At 46.4% G+C, this 12295-nt stretch overlaps 1 non-coding gene across 1 annotated transcript; it reads left to right on the top strand.

The window, feature by feature from the left end:
• The first annotated feature begins 550 nt into the window (after positions 1-550).
• TRNAR-CCG (transfer RNA arginine (anticodon CCG)) lies at positions 551-635 on the top strand. The gene has a single exon. It is a non-coding gene; the product is annotated as a tRNA-Arg (tRNA).
• Positions 636-12295: the final 11660 nt, after the last annotated feature.

Raw genomic sequence — 12295 nt, forward strand, 5'->3', positions numbered from 1 at the left:
ATATTTCCTGTTGCTTTTATTACTGTCCGTTTGGCTCAACTCCCCACGCCAAACATGCACACGTGCCCACACACCCCCCCCCTCGCCCCCAGGGCTGTTCCTTCCTCCTCCTGTCAGGATCCCTCACCTGCAGCCTCTCACTTTGAGGCAGCCCCTCACTTTGGAGTACCTAAGTTGCCACATTTTTTGCTTCCCTTCACTCTTATCGAAGCAAATACTCCTCTTCCAAAGCTCAGATCCAAAGTCGTCGCCTCCTCCTAGAAGCCTGCACTAGTAGTCCCAAGGAGTACCAATGATTTGCCCTGTGCTCACTGTCCTCACTTTGCAGACTATTAGAACTAGTTGAACAGATTGGTCGCCCTTATGGGCAGGGTGCGGCCAAGGGTGACGCATGGGCTGGATAAACTTCACCTGCCTGGAGTTTTGAAGTATGTTACACTTGGGGCACCCGGGTGGCTCTGTTGGTTAAGCGTCCGAATTCAGCTCAGGTCACGATCTTGCGGTTCATGGGTGTGAGCCATCGCCCTACCCGTTGAAAAAATGGAGGGGCGCCTGGGTGGCTCAGTCGGTTGAGCGTCCGACTCCGGCTCAGGTCGTGATCTCACGGTTCGCGGGTTCGAGCCCCGCGTCAGGCTCTGGGCTGACAGCTCGGATTCTGTGTCTCCCTCTCTCTCTGCCTCTTGCCCGCTCATGCTCTGTCTCTTTCTGTCTCTCTCCCAAAAATAAACATTTAAAAAAAATTTTTTTAAGTATGTTGCACTGACCCACTCGGTGCATTAGTTTCCTAGGACTGACATACAAAAAGTGCCACAATCTGAGTGGCTTACACCACAGACATTTATTGCCTCACAGTCCTGGAGGTCTGAAGTCCGAGATCAAGGTCTCAGCCGGGTGGGCTCCTTCAGGGCTCCGAGAAAATCTGTTTCCGGCTTTGCCGCTAGCTTCAGATGCTCTGTTGCCAATCTTTGGCGTTCCTTGATTTGTGGAGCATCACCCTGATTTCTGCCTTCATCCTCACATGGCGTTCTCCCTGTGCGTGTCTGTCTCCATGTCCAGATTTGCTCTTTTTATAAGGACACGTTATATTGGTTTAGGGCCCACCCCAATGACTTCATTTTTTTAAATGTTTATTTTATTTTGAGAGAGAAAGACTGCACACATGAACAGGATAGGGGCACAGAGAGAGAGAGAGAGAGAGAGAGAGAGAGAGAGACAGAGGGAGATGGGGAGAGACAGAATCCCAAGCAGGCTCTGCATTGTCAGCGCAGAGCCCGACACGGGGCTTGATCTCATGGACCACGTGATCATGACCTGAGCCGAAATCAAGAGTCAGACGTTTAACCAACTCAGCCCCCCAGGCTCCCATTTTAAAAAAAAAAAGTCGTTTAAATTTATTTTACCTAATGACTTCATCTTAACTTAATCTATAAAGACCCTCTTTCCAAATAAGGTCACATTCACAAGTGCTGGGGGGGGTCAGGACCTCAACATCTTTGGGTAGACACAACTCAACCTATAGCACGGCAAGGTTAACAGCTCTGAGGCTATGTTTGAAGTCAGAGGATAAGTCAGGGCCGCATGGGTTTATTCCGCGCCTAATTATAGCAAGGGCAGGGTGCTGAGAAGTCTGAGCGGGTCTCACCATAGTAACACCTGAACCTGTATTTCTCCTCAGACTCAGGCTGGTGGTTCTCACCCTGCCTGCCTCAATAGAATTACCTGGGAATCCTAAGGACAAGACAAATAAAACAAGACAAAAACTACCACTTCTGGAGGTGGGGGAAGACAGAGTCGATCTGTCTTCAAGCATCATCGTTTCAGGTACAGCCAGGGCTGGGAACCTCTGTACTAGACTAAACATACGAGCAACCCATGTGGTTTTTCCCTGGTCCAGCCTGAGAGGCATTTCTTGCTTGGGGGCTGACAACGTACTCAGGATGTTTAAATGACTCTTAAAAAATTAAACTGACCTCTTACGTAGAATTTTATGAAGAATATAGAACGTTAAACTTCTCCAGATGGTTGACATTAAGGAGGAAAGACTCTCCTTTGAAACAGGCAGCCACTGCCTTATTGTTAGACTAGTTCTGATGGTACCGACTCCTGCCCAAGGGGAGAAGTGTAGGCTAAGTTTTTAGTCGCACACAGTAAGTACTTTGAGATCCAGGAGGGAAAGGTTTTGTAAGTGAAGACACCATTGTTGGCTACTCCCGTGGTGGCCGGAATGATATTCCAGATTAATACTCGATCTGGCTGGCTGGTTCACCAGGGACGTGGTAGAATCGGTGCCTGGCCTTTCCACTGGAGAAACGAGCTGGTGTATGAGGGTATGCAGACAGCTGGAGAAAAATGAACAATTTGCTGGCCAGGCTTTTGGTAGAAAAGATAGCAAGAGCACTGATAGTGATAATAATATCACTAATAATAGCTAACACTGATATGAGTACATTTGCCCCTGATGGTTATAGTACGAACGCCTGTATCGTTAACTTTTCAGGCCGATTTTCTAACGGCCAAAATTCCGTTTTGAATATCCGGCTACTCGAATGCCTACCTTCTTCCCTGTGTCTTACAAATACGAACACAAGGAAGATTCTTTGGAAGTTGAAGGCATCTTTATTTGGCACAGGTCATTGAAGAGTCTAGCAGGACAAAAGATGCCCAAATGGGTGTGTCAGTCTTTGGTGAACTGAGGGCCAGACGCCTGAGCACAAGTTGCAAGAAACAGCAAAATAACGGGTGTGTAGGCCTATAAAAGGACTGGGAAATTACTCATTCTGATCCAATTCCTTTTTCTTGTTTCAGAGGCAATTGCGGGAGGAGGAGGAGAGGAAAATGGTATAGTCCGTGAGGACTGGCTGCGTGGTTAGTTGCAGAAGGTACAAATCCCAGAGATAGAAACGATGCCTGGGGTAGTGCTGTCTTCACCAGAATGCATAGAATAGCACAAATGATCTTTCATCATTTCCACAAGGTTGCCCTCAATTTGATTACACGGGTCCCAGCAGATCGCGTCCAGCAGAAAGGGGAGGAAGGTACAAACTTTGCCTGGGTCACGTGAGTGACGGTCAGGTTAGGGACAGAGGAGCCCTCTTCTGCCAAGAAGTTGATCTCCAGTATTTATTTGGGTGCAAACCAAAGTAGAATAATGGGGAAGGAGGTCCTTCATGTAAAAGAAACTCAAAAGCTTTACAGACTGAATTAGGTGTAATCCTTATGGGATCCCTAACAGCTCATAAATAACTTTTAATGAGATTTCCAGCAAGTCAAATAGCACGTGGGGGAAAAAGTATTCTTTTTTATTTTTGTTATTTTGTTTTCAATAAAGCACATACTTCATATCGTTGTTTTCCCAACCCGTAACCGAAAGAAGGGAAACCATTTCAATAAGAAGAGATTAGTACTGAAAATATTTAATTAACTGATAGGGACAGGAAACGCTTGAATATGTCATTGAAAACTCTTGACATTGACCACTAATCTATGGAAACTTATAGAGCGGAGTCTAAAGCATGTTCCGGAGTTAAGCAGAGAAATAAATCAAGGTTTGCAAATGTCATTTAAGTTTTCACCTGTCCCACGATTCAAAATTATTGGCTTCCCAATGAAAAGCATATGTTGTGTCCCTTGCCTGGGGAGTAGTAATGAAGTGAGGCAGACACTCTCCAGCTCTCCCTCCCATCGTGCCCCTCTTGATTTCCCATCGAGTGAAAATAATTACTGTATCCTTAAGGGAGCGCTTCCCTGGCTTCCCTGCGTCTGGTCTCCCGATAAGCACTGCCATGCTGGCTCCTCTAGCCCTGCCCCTCTTCCTTGAGGGACCATGGTTTGATTTATGAGAAAATAGTTGGCAAATTGCAGTGTCCATCTTGATGGATGACATCATTTGGACCATTTTGCTGATCACGTATGACTACCTTTTTTTGTTCAGCCTCGTCGCAATTGATCCGCAGCTCCAACAGCCGAAGACGGGGGGAAAATAGCAATTGCCTTTTTCTTGGAGAGGCCACCAAGCAGAAAGGGCTCTGGCCTTTTGTTCCCTTGAAACCCACAAGTGGTGTCTGGACCCTTTACAAAGAGCGCTCACGGATGGTATCTTCGATGATCCGAAGACTTAGAGGAAGGCAACACAGGCAGAGTTCCCCTCATTCAGAAGAAGGAAGAAAAGTGAAATTCCGGAGAGACGGAGTGCTTTGCCCAAGGTCACACAGTCAGTCAACCGTGGGGTTCAAATCTTGGTCTCTGGACTCCAGAGCAAGTGCCCATTTCTCTTTCTGTTGCCTCTAGGTGGAGGGGAATGTACATTTCATGACAGAATCGAACTTCCTCTGTACTAGTCGCTTCTATTCCACCTTCTCCGGCACAGTTACCGCTGTGGCCCTGACTCATCCCCACACCTCTGATGTCTCCTCCCCATCTCTCCTCCTGGCTACCACCAGCCTTAGAGTTCTCCAGACCAAATCTGGTGTCTGGCCGCACGACTTAACAATGTTACATGTCTCCCCTGCCCCACTGCTTGTCTCTCCAAACTTTCCATTTTATCCCCTCTAACAGGAAAGTTATGGCGGTGTGGGGTGGAGTCCAAACTTCTGTGAGATACCGAGCTTCATCTTAAACTTTAATGTGGATTTTTTACTCTACTCAATATATATTCTTAGCTGTTTGTTTGGTTTTGTTTTCATTTAGAAACGGAGTATTTCTCTAAACTTCTTCGAGTACAATCAATGCCCAGGAAAGCTACCCCATCTTTAGCCTGCAACTTTGTGCACTCCCCAGTGCGCCCCCTAGTTTCAGGAGCTAGGTCCCAGGGGATCAAGTCCAGAGCTTGGCGTAGACTAACAGGTTCTTGTAGAGCTGGTCCTCCCTCCTCTGCCTCATATCTACCACTCACCCCCCAACTCCCTCCCACTAAAGGCACCCCAAGCCTCCAAACATCAGGGACTCTGCACATACTGTTCCCTCAGCCTGCAAGTCTCTTGTCCCTTCACCTCCAGCATGCATGGTTTGCATCCCTGGGACGTGGCTGTGGTTCTATCCCCTGCACCCCATTCGTGGTAGCAATTAATCCTGTGGGTGCTAATCACTTAATGGGCATGTCTGTCTTTGCCACCAAACTAAGCTGCCCGTTATCTTCACCGTCGCATACCAGTGCCCTATAGACCTGGCACAGATGAGGCAGTAAGTAAATACCGGTAAAAGGTAGTAACACATTTTCACTAGGAAATTTGTTTTCTGATACAAGCCTAATCGCTTGTATCGTATAGCTTCTAAGAGCTTCCATGCATTCAAAAAAAATAAAACTCCAGGGAGCATCTCTTCTGTATGCCAGGCGTACGATCTAATTTAATGTTTCATGCCACGAAGCACACACAGTCGCTCCGACTTCCCTCAGCCCCTTGACATGACTTAAAGGTAAAGTCCAGGCACTGGACTTGGACTTCTGGGCTCCACGGCCCCCTCCCTGCCAGCTCTGTATGACATCAGCTTCTTCATCTGTAGAAGGGGATGATAAGGGTACAAATGGGAGGCAGCATCCCTCGGTGGTGACGAGCAGGGGCTCCAGGAATAACAGCCTAGGTCACGGATCAGCGAACTACAGCACATGAGCCAAATCCAGCCCCCCGTATCATTTTGTGTGGCAGAGAGTGATGTTTATCATTTTAAACGCGCCAAAAAACCAAAAGAGTAATGATACGCTGCGACCCATGAACATTAAATAAAATCCCAATGTAAATGTTGAGCAGTAAAGTTTTATTGGAACACAGCCCTGCTCGTACGTTTCTATGTTGTCTGTCATTGCTTTTGTACGACACCGGCAGTGTTGAGCAGCTGTTCACAGAGACTGGTCAGCCCGCCAACCCCCAAAATACTGGCTTTCTGACCCTCTACAGAAGTGGGCTAATCCCTGACCTGGGTTCAAATCCCAGCTCTGCCCATTACCAGCTCTGCGACCAGTTTTCTCTATTGCAAAATGGAGATCATTTTCAAAAAGTGGAGATAATAATTCTGTCTGTTTCCCAGGGCCTTAGGAGATTAATAAAGTGCTTGGTAAGGGCCCAGTAAATGTTAGCTAATATTACTAAGCTACCTTCCCCGAGGACTGGAATTTGCCAAGTGGCAGAGCGGGGGGAGAAGGGCGTGCTAGTGCCAGCTGTGTGTGGAGCTCCAACTTGACCGATTCAGAGAGGCTGAGGTGAGATGTAAGCCAAGCTGAGTAGAAGGAAGAAGCCAAGGGCCTAGGTACAGGCGCCCAGGGGATCCCCCGTGAGCACCCTTCCAAACAGCCTGCACACAACCAAGGCCGGATCACAACGTGAAGAGTTCCACATTGGGTTTAGATGGGACCAACTCAGAAGCCGGTGAAGAGCAAGCAAGGGGTAGAAGTAAAGGGTTCTGGAAGATTCCTCAGGTCTCAGACAGCACTCCACTCAAGGGCTGGCTTAAAGGGATAGGCGTGCCATTCCCCTCTACTGATGAGGAGACAGAAGCTCCAGGTGGGCCAAGGGCTTGCCCAAGACAATACAATTTGGAAATGACTATATCCAAAATGCCCTATGCCCAGCCCAGGGCTTTTCCCTCTGCTTCACTCTGCCAACTTTCCTACTCAACGTCTCAGTTTCAATCCTTCGGTGGCCCTTCTGAACACCATCAGTACTAAGGGAAACGAGCTGGTCTCTGTTGTGTTGTTTTGTCTTTTCCAAGAACAGAGAAGAGTGATTTTTTTTTTAAACCATCAAGCAAGAATTAAGGGTGTTTTCTCCCTCCCTGCAGTTAGATTCCTTGTTGCTAGATGCAGTGGGCACCTGTTCTGCCGACTCAGCTATGCAGCCAGGCCTCTGATGGGAGCTCTCGCCTACGTCTCCCTCACACAGTTCAATGACAATGACAACCCTGCAAATGGCAAATTGTTCATGACATTAGAGCAGTAAGGATCCAAGACGCATTGAAAGAAGTTAGGGGTGGAGCACCTGGGGGGCTCAGTCGGTTACGCACCTAACTTCGGCTCAGGTCATGATCTCACAGTTCATAGGTTCAAGTCCCGCTTCAGGCTCTGCACTGACAGCTCAGATCCTGGAGCCTGATTCGGATTCTGTGTCTCCCTCTCTCTCTGCCCCTCCCCTACTCGTACTCTCTCTCTCAAAAATAAACATTAAAAACATTAAAAAAAAAAAAAAGAAGAAGAAGAAGGAGTTAGGGGAAAAGAAGGCTAAGAAAAGCAACAAGTAATTCAAGGATCTAGGCTAAACATAAACCTATAAATCTCAACAGACGCTTGAGAAAAAATGTCTTTACAATGTCTACATGTCTTTGAAAGAAAGTTCCAGATCCGAAGCTCCTCTTATTTATTATTCCTAACAAATGTGACTGCCGAAGAAGCCTAGGTTCAGAAAGGCATCCTCCAAGGGCAGGGCGGAGACAATTATGCTTCAGAGCCTGGAGACCCAGAATGTTTTGCTGCTCAGTCGAAAGTGGGGATTCTTGTTTATTTGACAATTTTTCTTCCTTGGACATTGTATTTAAACAAGTGTCTCCTTTTGGTCCAGTGTTTCTTCAAATTTATTTATAGAAGAACTTTTCCTTCCCCCCGTCTAATCTGTTTTTCATATTTTGGTGAAAGGGATAATATATAAAATTTTACAAGGGTTTAGCTTTCTTTATATTTCCTAAATGTCAGCATCTGCTGTTCCCATTAAGCAAGTGATGTCCATTCATAGACTGGCTCCATCTTTAATTCATGCTAAAGAGCAGTGCAGAAATTTAAAGAATACACTGCCTTCCTATGTCTTTGGGGAAGCTTCTTTTTTAAAAAAATCTATCTAGCATTCTTTGGTTAGTTTCATTCTGCTCATATCTTTAATTTTCAAGGTTTCCCCTTTAAATCTCTTTTCCCAAATGACAAAATACGGAGCATTATTATTTTCTGATTTCTGCCAAAAGCATGCTTTTTTATGCTGTAAGTTTCTCACTAGAACGCATTGAAATTTTAGGCTTTAGGGCTGAGGAAAGAGGGAGAGCTAGCAAGCAGAATGCACACAGTTTCTCATTACGCATTACAATGACCCTCGAAATACTATACTCCTGCTGAGACCGCCTAAGATTTGGTAAGACTTTAGAAAGCTCCAATTTGAGTTTATAATCTCCTAAAAGTGATATAAATCCAAAGGTTTGCTTGGTTCCTGTGATGTCACCAATACATTTAATTATGTGAGAGAAACGTTTGGATAGCATCATGGAAAACATACACACACAAGTGCACACACACATACGCAAGATGCGATAGTTCAACCGTGGGCCAACGGATTAATGCCAATTTCAGAATCGTCACCTAAAAAAGTCTTGTCTCCAAATCTTTTATAACGTTGGGGTGCCTGGGAAGCTCAGTCGGTTGAGTGTCTGACTTCGGCTCAGGTCACGACCCTATGGTTTGTGAGTTCTAGCCCCGCATTGGGCTCACTGCTGTCGGCACAGAGCCCGCTTTGGATCCTCTGTCCCTGACTCTCTCTGCCCCTTCCCTGCTCATGCTCCCTTTCTCTCTCTCAAAAATAAATAAACATTTAAAAAATCCTTTATAATGCTTTCATTACTGTTGTTGGTAATAATAATAATGGCTTGAAATAGAATTAGAGTTCGGGCAAAAAATAGTGTTGTTCCTCATTTGCCGAGACGGTCCCCTCGAACAAGGCTTTGTTGGGCAGTTTGCATTTTTTTAATATGTGGGCACAACAAATTTCTCCTTAAAGTCCTCTGCACATTACAATCACTTATATATAGAAATCCATTTAAATTGACAAGCTGATGAATGGCCTGTCCGGGTAATATAGATGACGGTGGGTAAACATATTGGGTGCAATGTATTTTAATGATGTCTAAACAGTCAGATGTTAGTACACCTAGCTGGGAAAGGTCTGTTGAAATTGAACCTGCTTGTTTTCTTCAAGTTTGTTCCCAGTAATTTATGAGTTTGAATGTGGTCTGCAAGTTTGTGTTTCCTCTGGTTTGCCCTCCTTTGGAGTTGAGTTGGGGCTCTGCTCCATTAGGCTGGCAAATGAGTTGCCTTGAATTTAAGTAGTTCCTGGGAGTGGAGTTGCTTACACACAATTAGTTCCCAAAATCAGAGTGAATCACTCATTCCTCTGCCACCTCACACGGCCCTGGGGGTTCTGGTTCTAGAAAGGGTCTAGAGCAGTGCGTGGGTTGGTAGATGGGCTGGAAATCACGTGAGGTAACATCAAATACGTAGCATCATTTATGTTGTATCTTAGCCCAAAGTGTGTAATTGAGCCCATCAGGTTTTTTTTTTTTTTTTAATGTTTATTTATTTTTGAGAGAGACAGAGTGTGAATGGGGGAGGGGCAGAGAGAGAGAGAGAGAGAGAGAGGGAGACACGGAATCCGAAACAGGCTCCGGGCTCTGAGCTGTCAGCACAGAGCCTGACGCGGGGCTCGAACTCAACGAGTGTGAGATCATGACCTGAGCCGAAGTTGAACGCTCAACTGACTGAGCCACCCAGGCGCCCCAAGAGCCCATCAGGTTTTAGATAGTGGATCCAGCTTATCAGAAATAGGGGCGGTACAGCAGCAACGGAAACACCACTCCAAGGAAACAACCAGACAAACCAAGACAGCAGGGCATGTCCCAGAGCCTCTGGCCTGACCTCTCCACCAAGTCGGTGGCATAGAGAAGAGATCCGAAGGCCATCGCAAGTGCATGCAACGTGCGGTACTGGTTTATACTGCAGTTTGGACAGGCACCTGTAATGGATATTCTGGCTCCAGTTGGGGGAAATTAAATATGGTCTGGCTTTTAGGAGAGATAAGATTTTACTAAAGTGGAAGGGTAGAGTTGACCAAAAAAGTAAGTTACAAAAGAGGATGTGCAGTATGATCTCATGTTGGTTAAAATTTTAAAAATAAAAATAAAAATGTATGTGTGTGTGTGTGCAGGCGTGCATGTGTGTGTGTGCGTAAAGATCTGGAAGGATATGCACACATATACTAAATTACACTGGTGACAGTACACATGGCCTGGTTCTTTAATATTAATTTTACTTTGTGTGCGTAAAGATCTGGAAGGATATGCACACATATACTAAATTACACTGGTGTGTGTGTATTAGTTTTCTGTCACTGCTGTAACAAATTACCACAAACTTAGTGGCTTAAAACAACACAAATGTATTATAGTTCTGGAAGTCAGAAGTGTGAAAACAGGTGTGTGAAAACAAGAAGCCAGAGGGTGAAGACAGGTGGTTCGGTGGGTTAAACGTCCGACTCCTGATTTTGCCTTAGGTCATGATCTCACAGTTCGTGAGTTCGAGCCCCACATCGGGCTCTACTCTGACAGTGCAGAGCTTGCTTGGGATTCTTTCTCTCCTTCTCTCTCTCTGCCCCTCCCCACTCATGCTCTCTCTCTCTAAATAAATAAACTCTAAGGAAAAAAAATAGTGTGAAAACAGTCTTACTGGGCTAAAATCAAAGTCTCCTTCTGGAAGTTCTGGGGAAGAATCCATCGTCTTGCTTTTTCCAGCTTCGAAGGGTGGCCCGCATTCCTTGGTTCTTGGCCCCACATCGCTCCAGCCTCTGCTTCCTTGTCACAGTGCCCTCTCTGATTCTGGCCATTCTGCGTCCCTCTTAAAGTGACCCTCGTGACGATATCTACTCCACCAGATGATCCAGGATAACGTCCCGTCTCAAGATCTTTAACTTAACTGTATTTGCCAAGTCCCTCTTACTGTGGAAGGCAACACACCCACAGCTTCCGGGAAACAGGACGTAGATATCTTTGGGGAAGAGGAAAGAACTGTTCGGCTTATCACAGGGGGTGACTTCTTCATCTCTTTGTTTTTATGTGTAATTTCCAATTTTATACAGTACACATGGCCTGGTTCTTTAATATTAACATCAAAACGGTATCTAATTTTTCTTGCTTGGGAGCCCTACGGTCCAGTTCTTGGTGAACCTCCCCTTGCAGAGGACAAAGAGATGATGACGAGCCAACTCCACGGAAGACGAGCCAACTCCACGGGGCTGGGGCGGGATGGCAGAAGTACTGCCGATTCCTTCCAGATCCAGGATCGGACATCAGCACAGCTCGCTCCACACTGAAAGGGTCCCATTCCACGCCAGCATCCCCAATGGCAGGCACCATCATCGCTCGAGGTCCCCACGTGTGCCACACCCTGTGCTCAGAGAAGGACCTCAAACCCCGAAGTACACATCTGGCCCCTATTTCACAGAAGAGGACAACGGAGCTCAGAAAGGCTAAGGAACTTGCCCAAGGCCACAGTTTGTTACGCAGTGAAGTCCTAAACCCAGCGCCTGGGCTCTTAACCCCCACGCATATTTTCTCGCTGAAAAGACCTGAAAGGGTCAATTCGTTTCTCTGTAACCATGAGCAGGGAAAGTGCCTGTCTTGGAGTTAAAACTGAAGAGAGTGCATACTGGGAGAGGCCTTCTCTGTCGCCAGGTAGAAGCTTCCCATTGTACAGAGGAGCAAACTGGGGCCCAAGTCAGTGCGGCCAGTCAGTGCGAGGGCCAGGAAAGAATTCAAGGATCCTGGCTTCCTGCCTGCCTGGGGCTCTTTCTACTAAACTCTAGGCCTCCATTTTTGCCCATGTAACTTCACTTTTATACTTACCTGCCTTTAAAAAATAATCTTTTGTCCCAAAAGTAAGAGATAAAGAGAAGTGAGATAGCTGGGATTGTAGCAGTGCTCGCAACTGGGGTGTTAAGCTCCTCGCTCCAGGAAAGTCAGCTCAGATGAAGTCGATCCTGTGCTCACCTCCGTTTAGTGGGTGAACCCAGTTGAAAAGAAGACAACATTTACATGGGAGCCGGATCCCTGGATGCCATACCGGTTCTGACACCTTCTACCCCAAAGAAGGCCCCAGTGATTTCCCAGGAGACCACACTGCACCAAGGTCCTTCATCACAGGCCATTTCTGCCCCATCTTTCACTCCTTCTAATCTGGAGAAGTCCCGGAGGGCAGGCAGTTTGGCACATAGGTCAGGGGAAAGGCCTGGGTTTGGAGCAGTTTGCTTAGTTCCTTGATGACTGTCTAGTCGCTTCTGGTTTATCTCACTGGATTACTGCCCCAAACTCTGACAGCATGAGCCCTGTGACTCATTTGGTATAAAGATGCCCTTTGGAGATCAGATGAGACATCCCTTCAGCGGGACATGGTATCTGCTCAAGTTTTCACATGGGCCCCTCTACTCCTCAGCCTAGCTTGGGCCTTCAGTATGAATCTCTAAAATACACTATAGCAAAACAACAACAAAACCCGATTTGTCTC

The sequence above is a fragment of the Panthera onca genome, chromosome D2, assembly GCF_046562875.1.
Source record: "Panthera onca isolate mPanOnc1 chromosome D2, mPanOnc1 haplotype 2, whole genome shotgun sequence".
Lineage (NCBI taxonomy): Eukaryota > Metazoa > Chordata > Mammalia > Carnivora > Felidae > Panthera > Panthera onca.